The sequence below is a fragment of the Psammomys obesus genome, unplaced genomic scaffold (assembly GCF_907164565.1).
Source record: "Psammomys obesus unplaced genomic scaffold, mPsaObe1.curated_primary_1811, whole genome shotgun sequence".
NCBI classification, from domain to species: domain Eukaryota; kingdom Metazoa; phylum Chordata; class Mammalia; order Rodentia; family Muridae; genus Psammomys; species Psammomys obesus.
Genome location: NW_026592510.1, coordinates 11413133 through 11431689, shown reverse-complemented (window position 1 = coordinate 11431689; position 18557 = coordinate 11413133). Strand labels below are relative to the sequence as shown.

At 40.6% G+C, this 18557-nt stretch overlaps 1 non-coding gene across 1 annotated transcript; it reads right to left on the bottom strand.

Annotated features, from left to right (window-relative positions):
* Positions 1-18126: 18126 nt before the first annotated feature.
* Positions 18127-18260, bottom strand: LOC129682056 (small nucleolar RNA SNORA17). Its single transcript, XR_008720926.1, has one exon. It is a non-coding gene; the product is annotated as a small nucleolar RNA SNORA17 (small nucleolar RNA).
* Between the last annotated feature and the right edge of the window lie 297 nt (positions 18261-18557).

Sequence of the window (18557 nt, the reverse complement as noted above, 5' to 3'; positions counted from 1 at the left end):
TTTCGTTTGGCAGCAAGATTTCATTGTTCTGGAATGCAGCGTGAGGTAGCTTCCCACCTTCCCCCATCCTGCGTACAGCTAGATTTTGCCAAATAGCAACGGAGTTAAGAGTGCTGAAAATGAACACTTGGTTTTGTAAAGGATGACATAGCACTATAAAAATCTAATAATTATATATGCTAAGACATTCCATGTATCCAGGTTTTCAACTGCAAGTATTTCCTAGAGCTCCTCTGCTGTAACATCACTATCTATAGGAATGGAATGTTAGCTGTGGTCTTGGCTTAATTTCAAAGAAAGTGACTCCAGATGCCTTCAAACATGAAATCTAAGAAGTAGATGCCAGCATGGCAGATTGTGCCTTTAATTGGGTATTGTTTGGAGAGAAAGGGGTGGGGGGCAGAGATAGGAGAGAGGAAGAAGAGGGAGAAAGAGGAGAGAGAATGAGAATGAATGAATCTTACGGCATAATGACACATGAATTGCAGAGTTTGAAGTGTTCGAACGTGGGTGTCCACCGGTGAAATCCATTTGGATAAAGCACATACAGGTGAAACCACCATTGTAGGTAAGATAAAGGTGTTCATGTCTCTTGGTCATCCTGTTTCAGCCCCTCCAAGCAATCCCTGAGTTCTACTCTTTCTCTCTCTCTCTCTCTCTTCCTTTCTCAGAGGTTTCACGAGGTTGCTTTGGCTGTCCTAGAACTCACTCTATAGACAAGGTTGGCCCCAGATCCACACAGTTCTACCTGATCTGGATGCTGGAATCAAAGGAGTGCACCACATCAGCTTAGTTCACTATAGGTTACTTTATACATTTTTTTTTTTTTTAGTTTATTATAGGTTAGTTTACATTGTTCTAAAATTACGCAGTATGTTATTTTTTCTATCTTTGTCAACTTTGAAAACTTATTTGAGATTCGCCCCAAAGTTGAAATCGCAATGGTTTTCCTCACTGTTGATTCATAGTTTTATAATTTAGGCAGTGTCTGTATGGCTGTTGAATTTGGTCATGTTCTGAAGTATCCAATGAAGGTTTACTTTCCCCCACAGGAATAGTTAACTATTCTCAGAACCGCTTGCTGGGCAGACTTTCCTTTCTCCACTGAACTGCTATGTATTCTCACAAACTGGGAGAGTAGAGACTCATTTCATTTTCTATTTCTCCAAGGCTACCATTCCTCTTTGCTGTGCTGTGAATGAGGAAGGAAGGCCAGACTGACACCCATGACTCTTTCTTGGTTAGAGACAGAGGTTTAATTCAATATTTCTTTTTCTTTCTCTAACAACCTAATTTATTGCTAGCCAATCAAGAGGTAGGAGACATCACATTCAAGTGTGGTTTCTGGATGCCCTTGAAATGCTGGGAACCTGGCAGGGTGAGGTGCAGGCACACAGTGGGGCAGTAGTTCATTTCAGAGAGGCAGTGGCTCCCCTCTTTCTCTGGGGAAGAAAGTCTCAAGATTCTTACTTGTTCCTCATAAGCCTGATTGGTTCAAACCTTTTGTTTAATTCAGGAAGAAACTGAGTCCGAGAAGTAAATGGGTTGTAGTTAGAATGTAGACTCCAGTAGGGTTTTTCTACCAAGGTTTGGGCAAATATCCTGTAACACTGCTATGGTTCTGAGTGAACTGGACCTGAGTGTTTGCTACAGATGTAAACCCTTTGTCCTGTGACTCCTGCTTTTGCTCAATAAAAGCCTGTGGGGCTTATGGTAATTTATTTGTTGCGTTTTTTTTTTTTTTTGTACAGCAGACAATATGGAGAGATTCAGATATTGTTTAGTTTTCATAATAATTTTTCATTCAGCTGAACCACCTTTTGAGGGCTATGATCACTTTTGTCATTAAATAAATTGCCTACACCATTTATATTGAGTGTTCTAGTATTGAGATAGTATTGAAAAGACCACAATATAGGAAATATGCATTTATCATTCATTTTTAACTTTATGGCTTACATTACTGAGGATGCTTAGACCAAAATAGGCTGAGAAATTCAATCTGTTAGCTGAGGGAATTATATGATTAAAGAGCTATATAATGTTAGTTTTTCCCAACAGATTAACCAGAATACTACTATTGGAATAAGTGAAGAAAAATAAGATAAAATAAAAAGAAGTGATAAAACTGCTACCATAGCAATGTAAATAATAGAAAGTCACATTTTTATTACTGAGGTTAGTAGATAGACATGGGTACAATTTGGTAAAGAAATCTGATGTCTTATAAAAATGTTTCTTCACTGTCAGACATGATAAAATGCATGTTTGAGAGAACAGTTAGAATGTTTAATATTTTAATGTTTTATTTTGCATATATTCTGTACAAAAGTGTCGAACTGCAACTGTAATGTATTATCATTTTACTGTATTATTTCAGCGTCTTATTATTAACTCAAACGTAAAGGGAGCTGTTGAGCTGCCTTCTCCTTTTAGTTTGTAGGACGGTATCCTTTACGGATACAGTTATACTTCGCTTGTCAGCAGAGAATTCTATAGACAATTCTATAGATCAGTCAAAAAGTCAAGTGAGAACCTGTCTAATTAAGGCCAAGGGAGCAGTAGGCTTGGGGCACCTATTGCCACCCAGTGGGCAGATCACCTATTCCCACCCAGTGGCTGGCAGCTTCAGTAGCAGATGGATTGAAGAGAAATACTCAGGAGACATTTCTCTATATTCTAATTTGGTCATATTTGGATGTAGATACCTATAAATTCCTAATACCCTCCCAAATTTTCCACAGCATCAGACTCAACTGCCACAAAACTACTTTTTCTTTCTTGATGTAATTTTTCTCTTACATTCATTCTCATGTTTGCTCCGTTCTTTTCCTTGTTCTTTCTTTTCCTTGTACCTTTTAAGGACTTGCTTAATTCTAGACTCACATATGTCTGTGTTCCTCTTGGGGACCCCTCTTGGCTCATATCCTCTTATACCCAGCCCCATGAGCACATCTTTCTAAACTGTTTCAACAGGACATTCAGTCTTCTTATGTCTCTTTACATCTGCCAACATGGCCGTTCGCTGTCCCCAGCTTCTGGTCAGAGCTTTCCTGCAAGCTGATATCTCCTGTGGCCTGCTTCATTAAGATGAATGTCCACCAGGCTTGGGCTTTGAGAGCTAACTGCGTCTTCCAGAAGAGTTAGTTTTCCCATCACTCACCCTTTCCTCGCATTGTTTTCTCTTTACTTTTATCTCCTCACTTTAATTTGCTTTGATTTTTCTCGGCCTTTCCCCTTGTGTCTCACTGAACAGATCTTATTCAAAACCGTTTCCTCCCAGATATATCCCCACTGCTTGTATTTCTTATCTGTAGGTGTGTCTGTTTGTTTGTGTTTGGACCGTGCTAAATAAATTACAACACTAGGCTCCTCTTCATCACCATAGCTCCCCATCACTCTGTGCTTTCCTGTTTAATGAGATGGATGTTGGCCTCAGGACTGGAGAGATCAGGGAGAGTCAGTTTCCTCTAGCAATGGCACGTGTTCTAGCAATGACACGGTTCTGCAGGATCCTTTGATAGTCTCGAGGGCCACTGATTATGAGATGCTTATTCTGCGCTCATCTTTCTTTGCTGTCTTACTTGGTTTACTTTTCCATCAAACCTGTTCTAATCCTGACTTTGGGGAAGGCTATAGATGGAGCAGAAAGAGTGCGTGCGGCAGTAGTATCCACCCTGCCCCAGTAACTGGCCTCTTCTCCCACACAGCTTAGACTCCTGGAAAAGGGGCACAGACATACAGCTGGATAGGGATAGTGGCCCTGGAAAGAGGTCTCTGGAAAGATAGGTCAGCTTAGAACCTACAGGAGAGACAAAGGTTCATAGTGTATGGAGCTTCTACAGGTAGACGCCTGTAACCTCCTTTATTACAGGCCTTAATGAGAGGCAGGACTCGTGTAGGCAAGTGGGACACGTGACATGAGCATAAGGCCTGAGTGGATTCAATTCCAGTGATCACACACACACACACACCATATAGAAAGAATCAGTGCCTTAATTGAGCACCTTAATGTGTGCTCTGGACAATGGGAATTCAGATTCTGGGTGCTGCTTGCTTCATTGGCTGTATGAATGTGTGTAAATCATTCCCTTTTAGTCCCTAAGACTCAGCTTCCTCACCTGAGCATAGATGGGGTTAAATGAACTAGCTGTAGGCCTTCACTCTGGCCCAGGACTCCCTGAGTTCTAAGGATGATTCTATCTCTTACCACACTCCTGATTTCCAACCAGTCCATGAATCACTAAACACCGACTAGGGGTGACTCAGTTCTCACTCCAAGCTGGCAGCATCATTTCTATTTTTGGGCTCTGATGACTTCTGCGTTGAAATCCAACTTGTCATGTTAGGTTTTCAAACCCATTCTTACCCAGAAAAGGTCCTAACTGGTTCTTTGCTCTTCTTAAGTCTTGCTTAACTGTTGTTTAATGCTAAAGCAGAAGCAGCAGCAGTGTGGCTTTGGTCAATCAAAAGGTAGTTCTTCTGAACTGAACAGATTTTATTAATGCTCTTTGAAGTTCTTTTTGGTTCTAAAATCATAAGTCACTTCAAATAATAGGATGGTATTTTTATGGTTTGCATAAGTTTAGGATATTTCTTTTGAACCCCAGTCACCAGCATTGAAAGGATCCAAGTTCTCCAGTTGTGAATAGAAAGATACGGAAATGCTAACTTCCTGTCTGTTGCTTAGTTACTTGGTCAATCTACTTTTGGTGGCTTGGTGTTGGACACACATTGTTGTTCTATAAAGACTAGGGAGTTACCCTAATCCAGATTATTTTAAATATATTTAAAAAAATCTTAAGGGCTTTAGACATGAAAGTTACTGCAGAGGCTGTGCACTTGGAGGATTTGGTGCATTTTGATACTTGAAGACTGTCAGTATCTTTAAAGCCTTGTTTTAAAGGTGGTTAGCCTTGCCTCTAATATGTTGCCACTTCTGGGTTCCTGGAGCACTTTAGGTCATTGGCTCTTCTCTCTGCTTTCTGGAGCTATTAGCAAATCCACTGCAGCAGAATGTAGGTCTCTTTCTGTTGATTCCAGGCTGGGCCCTTTTTGCTCATAGGCCTTGCCCATAGTGTATCAGGAATGCCTCCCTTTTGAACCATGGCTTAGCACTGGGTATGGTGGTACATGCCTATGCACCCAGCAATGGAAAGCTGGAGGCAGGAGCATGGGTTATCCTCGGCTACATGTTGAATTTAAGGCTAGCTTGGTTTATGACCCAAAAAAACTCACCAAAAAATAAGTAGAAAACATATCCCAAGAGAAAAAAGAAAAACCTTCATGACCTTACATTTTACAAAGAAATATACTTTAGCAGTTGTCTTCAGAGGGTCTGGATGAATTCTCCCGGTCCTCATAGACCACTCCCAATCTGTACTTCAAGCTCTGCTTGAGTTTGATAGTTGTAAAGCTCAGCACTGGCCAGGCACTCAGGATAATAATCAACTTCAGAAAGTCTCTGCATTATGCAGGTTCTTCTGTGGCCATGTCTGGACTTTCAAAGAAGAGGCAGTGTTTAAACTGAATAGATAAACATGGGAGCTGTTGAAGGTAAAAATGCTGGGGCCGCCACAAGAGGATAGAAATGGACTTGAAAAGTGCTGTCATGTGTTGGTGGACATCTGAAGACAGCTGAGAAGTGACTTTAAACACTTACTTGGGTATTGAAGATGTGAGTACAGTAGCCAGCAGATGCCAGTGAAAGCTTGGAACAGTGGCCTTGGATATTATGCAGTGAGGAGAATCATAACATTTTCAAACCACAAATCAAAAATGACCACCTTTCGATAAAAACATCAATAGATTTTAAATACAGTGTGAATAAGGAGACATCTGTTACACTAGTAAGATAAAAGAGTTAGATAAACAATTCGAAAGAGTACTAACTGCTCCTTACAGAAGTTCAAAATTATAGTGTTTTGGCACAATCGTTTCAGTTTTATTAAGTCTACTTGTTAAAGCTGCTAAGAGATTAGCAGATACATTAAGAAGTTCTAAATGGAATTTTCCCTAGAGAATCTACCTTTCAGAAGCATGAAAACTAGGGGTAGCACTGATTTGTCAAACTACGTAGGAAATGTAACTAGGATATATGATTAGGAAAAATGGACCCTATTTGCATAGCTCCTCTAGTGAAAATGAAACAAATCTGCCCAATTACCTAACAGTTCCCATGTGACACATACATTACGTACTTCCTAGGTATGTAATATGAGTCATATTTTTTAAGATGATTTGGAATTCTACCGGTTGTTCGACATCTAATTTTAAAAATTTCTAAGTCTAAAAGAAAAAGAAGGTGATGGCATGGAGAGTCTAGAGCCACATAGCCAGAGCCTTAAGTTCTAAGATTCATCTCCATGACAGGAACAGAGTGAGGTTTGCGCTATTCTCCTGAAGCTTTGAGGAGCTGTGTTCTGCTTCCGTCTCTTATAAAAAGTCAAAGGAAGGTGAATGGAATGACCCCAAGAAGAGACAAATAACCAAGGAGGGAAAATTCTCTCAAGGCCTCCTGGCAGGCAGTTGCTGACTAGTTTTTCCTATTTGGGGCTGAAGGGTGTGGGTGAAGAGCTGGCAGTGTTAATGGCATCTTCAGATGACCCCTTACTGAAGTTCAGGGGTTTGCTCTGTGGACTGAGCCCACGTGAGTTCATATCTTCTTTATGCCCCATGTTCAATGTGTATGTGAGGCCTCTCAGCTGAAACCAAAACTTCCAAAGAATAACTTAAAAGGAAGGCTTATCTATATTGGCTCATGGTTTCAAGGTATCAGTCCATCATGTGGAGTGAGGGGCTCTGAGTGATGCTCACATCATGGCAGCCAAAGAGCAGAGGTAAAATTGCCAGTGTCTTGGGCCTTCTCTCTGTTTATTCTGTGCAGGCCCTCAGACTGCAAGATGGCTCTGCTTACACAGGCCTCCTCCTGTGTAATCCTTCAAGAAAATACCCTTCTAGAAATATGCAGAGATACGCTTTGTTCAATATCCTGGTGCTTCCCAATCCACTAAAGTAGACAATTGAAATTAACCATCATGGGCACAGGGAGATGGCTCACAAGACCTGAAACTCATATAAAGGAGAAAGGAGAGAACCAAACCCACAGAGTTGTCCTCTGACCTTTCCTTGTGGGCCGTGGCATTCATACACACACACACACACACACACACACACACACACACTAAATTAAAAAAAGGAAATTAACCATTGTACAAGTATCTAGAAAACTACTTAAAGCTCACCAGGTTCCACTTTTCTTACCCCAAATAAGAATCTTATTCACTTTGGCTCCACAGAAAATGTTAGTTGAGAGAGACATTCATAACAGAATTTGTCTAAATAAATGTTCATAAATTCTGAGGGATAATATTATTGTTCTTATTATTAATGTTTGATGAAGGTTATCCATATCTCTACCAATGTGAGGACATTTGTGTTGTATGTTTGAAGAAATGAGTATAAAGTTCACAGTAGACTTTGACCATCTCTACTAATGAGAGCCAGTAAGATGGCCAAAGCAATGGCCATTTCCATCATGCTTACAACTTGAATCGCCCCAACACTGAGCCATTGCCAGTGTGGTAGTGTTAGGAGGTAGGACCATGATGAGGTGATTAGGTGATTAGGTGATTAGGACCATGATGGGGTGCACTCCTTCTCTGAATGGGACTTTATGGTCTTACAAAAGGATTTGACCTTGCCAGGCCTTCCCTCCCTTATCCTGCTATATGAGGACTGGCTGTCCTGTCTCTGGAGGGAGAGCCCAAGGGACCACCTTAGGATTGTAAAGAAGCCTTCAGCAGACAACCTACCAACACATTGATTTTGGACTCCCCGGCCTCGAAAACAGAGAAACCGTCGCTGCCCTTTGTGAGTGGTCCAGTCTACATCATTTTATTGCCACAATACAAAAGAAGATGGAGGCTCTCGTGTGTGTTGTGTTTGCTCGTGCTGGATTCTGTGGTTGCTCTTTGTGGGTGTTGTCCCATAAAAGAGCCCCGTCATGTTGGCTCAGGGCCGTCACTCCTGGGCTGAGTTTCTGCCTTTGAAGGAGCTTCAAGCAGAGTCTTTAGCAGATGATTTACAGAGGACACTTTGATGCTGCCCACCGTGTCCTACAGGATGACATCAGTTTGCCTGACTTGTTAACCCCGGTGGCCTTTGACAGCAAGGCCCTGCAGCTGTCTCTCCAGGCAGCATCCCTTCTCTGCTGTGTTCTCTGTCAGCCCAAGCTTCTGCTTTGGAATTGTGCCATTTCTGTTTTTCCAGATTCAACAGGAGGAATCAACTCCTTGGGCCCACCAGAGCAGCAGAAAGTCTCCTTTGTGACTTTCCTGGAGGGCACTATTAAACATTTAAATAATTTTATCTTTCATACAAATTGTTTTCTTAGTTTCCGTCACTTCCTACTTTGGTAGGATTTTGGGGAAAAGAATGGTAAAGAATCACAGATTCAACTGAAAACTTCTCAATATATAACTTGATTCTTTCCCAGAAGTATTTTAGGACAATTCCAGAGCTTTCAAACATAGCAGTTTAACAAATGACTCTTGTACACATCAAATAAAAATAAATCTTAAAAGAAAAAAAGATACAGAAGGATTCCACCTTCTAGGATAGACTTCACAGGTAAGAAGACAATACCCAATGGTGTGAATACTTCAAAACGAGGCTGCACACAGACATTTGTGCTGAAGTATGTCAGGCTTGGAGGAGCCTATGGGTAGCACAAAATGACTACTTGGCCATTTTCTGGCATTCACTCTTTACTGCGACCCGCCCCGCTTACTCCTAGTCCTCTACCACTGATGTTGCCTGACTGTTTCTGAGGTAATCAGGGGTAAAGTGCCTTTGGGAAGGAAGCTGTCAGTCTCCAGAAGCTGGCTCTCATTGGCTACTTTGTCAAAGACAGGGGAAGGGGCAGCGCAAAGTGCCAGGACTCATCGCAGTGTTTGCAGTCTGTATTCAACCTCCAGGCATCATTCCCGCTTCCTAAGGGGGAACTTATTGACTGCCCCAAGTTATCATGAAAATAGTAAGTGGAATTGGGTTAGAATTGAAGTCTCTTACTTGTGTTGTTTGTTTGGTTTTTCAGACAAAATCTTCCTGCAAGGCTCATGCTGGTTTTAAATTCATAATCTTCTTGTGGGCATTAGGTAAAAGCTATGCACCCAACCTAGCAACTTCAAACTTTCATGAAATGATGAGACAGGTTCTGGACTCAATATGGAAAAAAACAAAACAAAACAGGGTTTTAAAAAATATTATTTTTATTGATGTATTTTATTATACATTTATTGACTTATTTTATTTATGGCACAGATAACTTATTTGTTCCATGGGGCAAGTAAGGAAGTCATAGGGCCACTTGCAGGATTTGGTTCGCTCCTATTATGTAGGTTCCAAGGATCAAACTCAGGTTGTCAGGCTTGGTGGAAGATGCCTTTACCCACTGAGTCATCTCACAGGCCCTGCAAGTTCTCTGTCACTGTGCCAATTATTCCACTGGTTCTCAGGTCTGCTTACGTTACTTATAACTTACTTTGGTAGGTTGCATGTGTCCAGGAGTTAATCTCTTGCCTTCTAACGATCCTCTGTTTTTTTGTTTGTTTTTGTGTGTGTGTGTCTTCTATAGTGTCCTCCCTTTTGTGTTATTACATATTGCTGGTTTGGCTAAGGATTTGTACATCTTGGTTTTATTTTCAAAGAACCCACTGTTGATTTCATTTATTCTTTGTGTTGTCTTTTTAGTCTCCGGGTCATTCATTTCTGCCCCGATCTTTGTTAGTTATTTCCATCTGCTCATTTTGTTTGTGTTTTTTTTTTTCCTGTGATTTTAAGGCCTTGTGGAACATCATTAGGCTACTTGAAATTTGTCCGTATTCTGAGATTGGTTCTCATAGCTCTGCTGTTCTTTCTAAAAACCACCTCTGCCTTATCCCAAAGGTTCTATTTGGTTGTATTTTTACTTTAATTTGATTCTAGGAATGTTTTTATTTTCTCTATGATTTCCTCAGTGACCTGTTATTGAATCTGGAGTATACTATCCAATTTCCATGTGTTTTATAGTTTTGTCATTGTCTTATACTTTTATTCCATTATGATCTAATTAGTTGTAGAAAATTATTTCACTCTTATTCTTTATTAATACTGGACTTCTGACCCAGCATGTGGCATGTTTTTTAGAAGGTTCTGTTGCATACTGAGAAGAGTGTGTATTCTATCACTTTTGGTTAAGTAGTCTAAAGATGTCTGTTGAGTCCATTTTCTCTGTGGGATTGTTTAAATCTGAAGTTGATTTTCTCCAGACAATATATGCATTGATTAGAATAGGGTATTGAAGTTACTTATTTTATTGTATGTGAATCTATCTTGCCATTTATTTCCAGTAGTATTTTTTTTTTTAGGAAATTAGGTATTATATGATTTGTTTGTACATATTTATAATAGTTTCATCCTGAAAATTGTAACCTTTATCAATATGTAGTGACCTTCTTTATCTCTTTTGACTAGTTTTGGCTTGAAATCAGTTTCTTTGATATGAGTGTGGCTACACCTTCCTGTTTTCTACTTCTGTCTACTCTTGGTACATCTTTCCATCTTTTCTTTGTTCACATGTGTGAGTCTTTGCCTCTGGAATACTTTTCTTGGGAGCTGCATATGGCTGGATCTTGAGTTTTGAGCCAGTCAGCTAGTCTATATTTCTTAGTGAGAGGTATTGGTGGGAACTATTTGATGAGTCCTGTAATTCTCTGGGTTGTTTTCCTAGTTGGCTCACATGCTATTTGTTCCTTTCTTTGTCCCTTACTAATATCAAGAGCTAAGTGTTTCAGTGAGTTGGACACATTGATCATTTCTTATTTCCCATTTGTTATGCTGTTCTCTCCTGAGGTCTATTCTCTCTTGCGTTCTTGTTTAGTGACTGTCTTAAGTGGGGGTTGAATCGTTTCACGAATCTTCTGTAATGCTGGCATGGTGGTCATGAATTGCTTGCATCTGTGACAATCCTAAACAGTCTTTACATTCTCATCCGTTTAAGAATATCTTTGCTGTGTGTAATAATTTTGGTTGACAGTTACATATTTCCAACATCTGAAACATATTATTCCATGCTTTCCTGGCTTTTAAAAATTCTTTGTAGAGGTCTGATGATATTTTAATGAGTTTGCATATATAATTTTATTTTCTTAAAGAATTGCTACTTTGAATAGCATTTTCTGCAGTTTTAACATTAATTAATTAAAAATAGATATGAGTGTTTTGTTTACATGCATGTCTGTGTACCACATCCATGTCTTGTATCCGTGGATACCAGAAAGGGTTTAGAGTCAATGGAACTAGGGTTACAGATGGCTTGGAGTGCTGGGAATCAAACCTGGGTCCTCTGGAAGAACAGCCAGTGCTATTAACCACTGAAGATGGTTAATAGCCTCAGTGGTTAATAGCTTAAAACAAGGCTTAAAACAAGCCTTCAGTTTTAATATTTCAATGTCTTGGGGAATTTCCTTTATGATTGTGCCTATTTGGGGTACTTAAATTTATCTTGTTGGCCAGTGAGATGGTTTATCAAGTAAAAAAGGTTGATGTCAAGGTGGATGACCTGAGTTTGGTCCCCAGAATCTGCAGAGTGGAAAGAGAAAACTGGCTTCTGCAAGTTTTTCTCTTGCTTCCCATGTGCTGTGGTGTGTGTGTGCTTAGGCATACATACACACACACACACACACACACACACACACAAATATGCAAATGCAAAAAATAAATATAAAAGATTAAGACCCTCGAGTGTTTGAATGTCAGAATCTTTCCTTAGGCTTTGGTTAATTTCTGTTATAATTTCATTGAGTACTTTCTCCGTAAACATTTTCTTTTTTATTTCAGTCCATTCTTCCCCATAGAGTCTTAGTTTCTTAATCTCTTCATCTTATTCCAGAGCTCCGGGAAGCTGTGGCTCTGCCAGTTTACTTTTTTTCTTTGTATTTATGTTTGAATGTAACAGTCACTTTTGCCTTGTCTGCTTTTCCTGACATGCTTTCTTCTGCTTCATCTTGTCTGTTGACTCAGTGTGTTTTTTATTTGACTAATATTTTCATTTCTACCATGTCTATTGGTTATTTTTAATCATGGTCATAATTTCCTTGCTGATTTTTTCTTCCATGCTGTTGATTTTTTTCACCCTCTTTGTTACCTTTCTCACCTACCTTGCTGACTTTCATATCTAGATCTGGAAGTAAGGTCCTTACTCATTTTGCTTGCTTGAATGTTTGAATCCTTTTGAAAGTTGTTGGATAGTTTTAAGACTGGAATGTTGATTCTTGTTGTCTGGCTTTCTAGTTATTAGCATTGGGGAACTATCAGATTTTGGAGGTGTCATGGTGAATTGCTTTTATATTTTTGTGTGTCTATGTTGCGATTTATACTTCGGTTGGAATGAATGTATCATTTTTTCCCTGTTTCTTATTGTTTAAAGAAATGTTTTAAAATGTGGGTATCCAAGATGAAAAACTCAAGGGACAACACATGCTGGAGAGGTTGTGGAGAAAGGGGAACCCTCCTCCACTGCTGGTGGGAATGTAAACTGGTACAACCACTCTGGAAATCTATCTGGCGCTTTCTAAGACAGTTAGGAATAGTGCTTCCTCAAGACCCAGCTATACCACTGCTAGGTATATACCCAAAGTTTGCTCAAGTACACAAAAGGGATATTTGCTCAACCATGTTTATAGCAGCTTTATTTGTAATAGCCAGAACCTGGAAACAACCCAGATGTCCATCAACAGAGGAATGGGTACAGAAATTGTGGTATTTTTACACAATGGAATACTACTCAGCAATCAAAAAGGAGGAAATCATGAAATTTGCAGGCAAATGGTGGGATCTAGAAAAGATCATCCTGAGTGAAATATCCCAGAAGGAGAAAGACAAACACGGTATATACTCCTTATATAGACCTATAAGATATGATAAACATAATGAAATCTATACACTAAAAGAGATAATCAAGAGAACGGATATGTGGTAAGATGATCAATCCTCGTTTAGAAAGACAGATGGGATGTGCATTGAATGTATGACAGGAGTCTATTGAGCGCATTTGAAAGACTCTAACTAGCAGTGTTTTCAAAGCAAAGACTCATGACCAAACCTTTGGCAGAGTACAGGGAATCATAAGAAAGAAGGGGAGTTAGTCTGATGGGGAAAGGATAGGAGCGCCACAAGGACCAAATATATCTGGGCACAGGGTCTTTTCTGAGACTGACATTCAACCAAGGACCATGTATGGATATAACCTAGAACCTCTGCTCAGATGTAGCCTGTGGTAGCTCAGTAACCAATTGGTTTCCCATAGTGAGGGGAACAAGGACTATTTCTAACAGGAACTCAATGACTGGCTCTTTGGCCTCCCCACCCCCCAAGGGAGGAGCAGTCCTGTTAGGCCACAGAGGAGAGCTTTGCAGCCAGTCCTGAAGATACCTGATAAAACAGGATCAGATGAATGGGGAGGAGGTCCTCCCCAATCAGTGGACTTGGAAAGGGGCACGGTGGAGATGAGGGAGGGAGGGTGGGATTGGGAGGGAATGAGGGATCAGGACACGGCTGGGATACAGAGTTAATAAAATGTAACTGATAAGAAAAAAATAAAATTCAAAAAAAATTATGAAAATGCAAAAAAAAATGTGGGTATCCTTAGTGGATGATTTTTGCTTGAGCTTAAGATTCTCTCAGTGGGACTTAGGGAGCTGGTCCACCGTCACCCTCAGTCTTTGCACCCAGCAAATTTGAATTCGAGTCATCTTCCATGGCATGTTCACATGATTTCATTGTTCACGAACTCTTTCTTAGTCATTGGAGGAGAATTCTTTAAGGTTTGAAAATAAGCTATTTAATTGTTCATCCTGGCAACGTGGCTTGATACAGAGTTTCTCCCTTCTTGTCCCAGCACAAGAACATGTTGTAATGTGGCACAACTGTCACCAGGATGTCCTTGTTTAGTGTCTGCTTCACATTTTCTATAGATCTGCCAATTAAAATTTTTGTTTCTACTGTTCTTTGTTGCTAGTGTCACTCATAAAGGATACATCTTCCTTACTCCATTTCCTCATAAAAGGTACCACCTTCAAACGCCATCATATTGGAGATTTGCAATTGGCATATAATGGTTTGGGACACAAAACTAGTCAGTCCATAGCACATGCTATAGTCATTATAGGAGTCTCAGACTCTCACTGCATATTAGGCATTTCTAGGTAACTTCAGTGTGGTATTCTGGTTTATGGTGGAAAGGCATACTCGAGGCCCGTGGTCCAGATCAGAAGCCAGGGTGGAACAGTCTAAGAAACTGGGACATTAGCAGAGCTGAGTTATGGTTACACAGGCAGCAGCAGGAAGGCCACACTCGTACATGGGTGGAGAAACCAGGAGGTCAAATGAGCTCAAAAATGGATTGAGACAGCATTCAGTTTGCTGGAGGATTATCTGTGATTACAGATAATCTAAGACCATCTAATTGTGTGTAGAGAGTATACTCGTGGGTTCGGTTAGATGAAATCCAACAGACAATGACTTGTGTCTTGATATCTTTTGCTGAGGTCTTTGCTGTTGGCAAGTTCTGTGATTGTGCTTGGACACCAACTCCTGTTTCCTCATTCTGCACAGCTTCTTGTTCATCACAGTCGGTGAGTGGGAGGGTTATTCTGCAGGGTCCCATTTCCAGCAGCTTGCTTCCTTGACACATCTCAGACGCATAGTCTCCTCCACCATGCTTTTCTATATCACACTGGGAGTAAATTCCTTCAAGAATGCCATTACTATGCTTCTGGATTATTGCTATTTGTGCTTCAGTGATAGCCCTTTTCCTGACATTCTCTGTTGCTCATTTTCCACTCTACTATCCTACTTGAGGCAGCCTAGAGCTACAGACTAGTGCTCTAGGTAGGGTCTGCAGTGTCTGAGGTTCCATCAGACAAGGACCCTCCAAAGTCACATGTCCAGGTTTGAAGACATCAAGATTAGCACACTCTGGTCAATTTTCACTGGACACTGTTGTTATATGTCATATTACCCATTTTCTACCATTCTTCCTCACACTGACTAGTGTAGCCTGCATCGCTGAAATCCTGTGTTTTCTGTTTCTAACTGAATAACAGCCCCTTTTCCATACCTTTTCCCCAACCATGGGTGCACACAGCCACTTGTCTCTGTTTTACCCCACATGACCAAGTGCCCCGACCCTTTACCTTATTAGTAGTCCATTCCTGAATGTCTTTGTTTGAGTGACATCTAATGACTGATGTTTTCTTTTGGGTTCCCATGTATTTATATAGTTATCACTGAAAGGTCATTGGGGAATGTCTCTTTTAGTCCTTCCTGTTTAGAAGCACAGTTCTTATTCTGCTTAGTGAAATGATGAAATTCAGGATAATGCATCTTTAAGTATTCATCTGCCTTCCTATCCTTCGAAACAAGATGCTCTCTGTTCAGTGGTGCTGGTAGCCCTGCACAGAGTAGAGCTTTGACTCAGGAAGGGAGCTCCTTTTGAGAGGACAAAACATTCTTAAACAAATTTCTAACTGTACTGACTTCAGGAAAATCATAAGTCTGGCTCACCAATTTTATAAAATCTTGTTATTTTAAGCTCCAAAAGGCGCATAACAGGCCGAGGAGGCAGCCTCTACATTATTCTCTAAAATATTTAGAGATGGAGAGGCCCTGGCCCTTTCTCTTTGGGCTAAGGTTAAAGCTGCTCACTTCTTTGCCCCAATTCACCTGTTTTGGAATTCGGAAGTTTCTGTCTCATGTTTGATCAGCCCTGCTATAGCTATATCTGACACAATTGCTTTACTGTCAAGGTTTTAGCCCAGTATGGATCCTGGGTTGTATACAGGTCATTCCCACTTAAACAGGACAAGCCTGTACCATTTATAGAGAAGCAGGCGGAAAAACAGTTGAGATTTAGTAAAACCCAGTGAAGGTCTGATTTCAGGCCAGCATTCACATGGTCCTCAGCCGATACTGAAGGGACAGGCAGTAAGCTTTGCAAATAAGCCCCAATCCACATTTCTTTTGCCCTCCATTTTTTCCAGGATGGATCTGGAAAAGGAAGGAAGGGAACAATGAAGGTGACAGAGTAATATTTGGTGTCAACCATTGTGCTAGGATGTTTACATATACAATCCCATCTGAGAATTACCACGGCTCTAGCATCTCAGTGTACAGGGAGCAGAGCTGAGGCACAGAGCAAGAAGGTACATCATGGAAGAGCGCATGGCTGCAGCTGATCTCAGGCCTGACTTTTCCAGTTTTACTGAATTACAAAATCATTGCTATCTTTACTTCCAAAGGTTTTCTCACTTTCTTATAATGTAAGGTGTTGAGAGCCACTTCATTTCTGCTTCTCCTCAGCCTCCTACTGTCAAATGTTGATACTCTGTTCTATTTTAAATTCTCTTTTGCTTTTGTTGTCTTTGGCCAGCTGAAAGAACATTCTGGTACCTGCATGATCACTTCTTCGCTTATTGGGTGTCTTTGAGCCTTTCCAGAAAGTATCATAATAATCTCTCAACAGAGATGAGAGAACATGATAGGGAAGGTTTGTCTGTAACCCAAGTCTGTGACCCATATGGAAATACCACCTCACGAAGACAACTCAGAGGAAAACTGTCCCCCTGCTCTGTGGGTCACATCCAAAGCTACTCTGCAGTAACCTAAAACCAGCTCTGTTTTCAATGGCAGACACTGTTAATTTTTCACCTCAGATAACATCACTCACCTTGACAGATTCAAACCTATTTCACTCTTGTCCCTTTACTTTTATTTACAGATAGTATTATGACTAATTTATAATCCACTTACTCTGAATAAAATAATGTCTAATTGTGTTAACATGAATAATTGAGCCAAACGTTTGTTGCCCTCTCCCTGGGAATTTCTGGGCTATTTGTATGAAGGCAACATGGCTGAGAAGGAGGTGGGAACTTTGTCTGTGAACAATGTGGGTATGTAGCCACAATACTGTGTACGGATGGGGATCTAGTTCAGTTGTTAAAGTGTTTGCATAACATGTACAAAGTCCCGGGTTTGACACCGACCACTGCACAAAGTAGGTGCAATGGTGTGCATCTGTATTCCTAGTCTATGGCAGAGGCAGACAGCAGACTGGAAATTCAAGGTCATTAGGGAGACAGCAGACTGGAAATTCAAGGTCATTCTCGAGCACATAGAAAGTTAGTAACCAGTGTGGGAAATGAGAGACCTGGTCGTGAGATAAACAAGTAAACAAAGGCAACAAAGACAACTAAAATAAACCCCCACTTCCCATATCTTGTGATTGAGAAATAATATTTTATCCACAGCATGCCTGAAGCAGTTGGCTTCAAGTTTTTAAAGTTCTTATTTACCTTAGTTTTCCTCTTTTAAGAGCTAGGTAAGAGTGACATGGATCTCGCTTTTCCTGAGCTGTATGTGTGCACCTACATGTGTAAACATGTGTATATCTTCTGTCTCTCCCCTCCCTACCACTGCTAATTATCCTGCTAAGTCCCTGAGCGAGTGGCTTAACCTCTAGGAACTTGGTTTTGTGCCATTTGTGCTGTCGTTTGCACTTGCATGTGCCCTTGGCAGCACCTGGAGGCATGTTTGATTGTCACACTGCATCCACTGAGTAGAAGCCAAGAAAGATGCTCACTGTTTTATGACGTACATGACACTCACTTACTGATGGCTTTAATTCTTTTCATGGTTCCACCATCTCCTTCCACCTGCCAATTTATGGATTCTATCTTTAAACAAGGGAGCTAGGCATAAGGATTTTAGATTCTGATTGACTGGGTTTTTAAACTCACAGAGATAAGTTCTTAGGAAACATCAGCTCTTCTTTAAAGCTCTTAGGGGACACCCACTCTTTATGCTCACTGCTTCCAAACCTCTGGAGAACTTTAAAGTCCTGATGCCCAAGTACATTCAAGCCAGTTAAAATTTATTATTCTAGGGGGATTTGAGATACATCCAGAGGGAGGGAGAGAGGGCAGATGGGAGGGAGAGAGATTGAGATACCCCCAGAGAGACAGAGAGACAGAGAGACAGAGAGAGATCGAGGGAGGGGGAAAGAGAGATGGAGGAGACGTATTGCATGTTAGGCTCCCAATCCTTGACGTGTTCACAGATCAGAACACTGAGCACAGACATAGCCTCTTCCATCTCTGTCACCTACTTACGCACATGTGACAAAAAGCAGCTACACCTGCAATGCCCCTGGGGGCAGAGGAGCCATTTATCTTTATTTATTTACTTTTTTATTTTAAAAGTTTCTTCATGACCCCAAGTCTACCTTGGAGTCATCTCTTAGTTCTAATTGGAAAATGCGGTCCATCAGCAGCTCTATGCAGTACTACCATGATGCACACTGTATCTTGTCTCCAAGGGCATGGCAGCTCTACAATAAAAATCTCAGGTTCAGGTGACTTCCTGTATAGTCATCTACTTGCTCATCTGTGTGGTTTTCCAGCTTTGGATGCTTTTTGAATCTTGGTTTCTTTGAAGTAGTTTTCTTTTTTATTGTT